Raw genomic sequence first — 540 nt, 5'->3', positions numbered from 1 at the left:
GATCAGTTTCATGTTGCTGCTGATCAGTTTCATGTTGCTGCTGATCAGTTTCATGTTGCTGCTGATCATTTTCATGTTGCTGCTGATCTGTTTCACGATGTGTTCATGCGTGCTCATCTGCTCACACAGACTCATGTTCATGTTTGTGCTGATGTTCAATGTTTTATGTTATGAGTGCTTAGTGTATATTTAGTTGATGTTTTTCTTAGTTCATATCTTAGATGTTATTACTGTTTTTCTTATACATTTTATTGTTGGATGTAACTGGGACCTTGTGGACATAATTTCACTCCACCACATGTACCACATGAGGTGCGAAGGACAATAAAAAATCTCTAACTCTGACTTGATACACTTCAGCTGTTTTCTACAGGTAAACAAACACACTTCAGCTGTTTTCTACAGGTAAACAAACACACTTCAGCTGTTTCTGTAGGTAAACAAACACACTTCAGTTGTTTCTGTATGTAAACAAACACTTCAGCTGTTTCTGTAGGTAAACAAACACACTTCAGTTGTTTCTGTAAGTAAACAAACACA

The sequence above is a fragment of the Nematolebias whitei genome, chromosome 24 (genome assembly GCF_014905685.2).
Source record: "Nematolebias whitei isolate Nwh7 chromosome 24, NemWhi1, whole genome shotgun sequence".
NCBI lineage: Eukaryota > Metazoa > Chordata > Actinopteri > Cyprinodontiformes > Rivulidae > Nematolebias > Nematolebias whitei.
Note: the sequence above shows the minus strand (reverse complement) of the source record.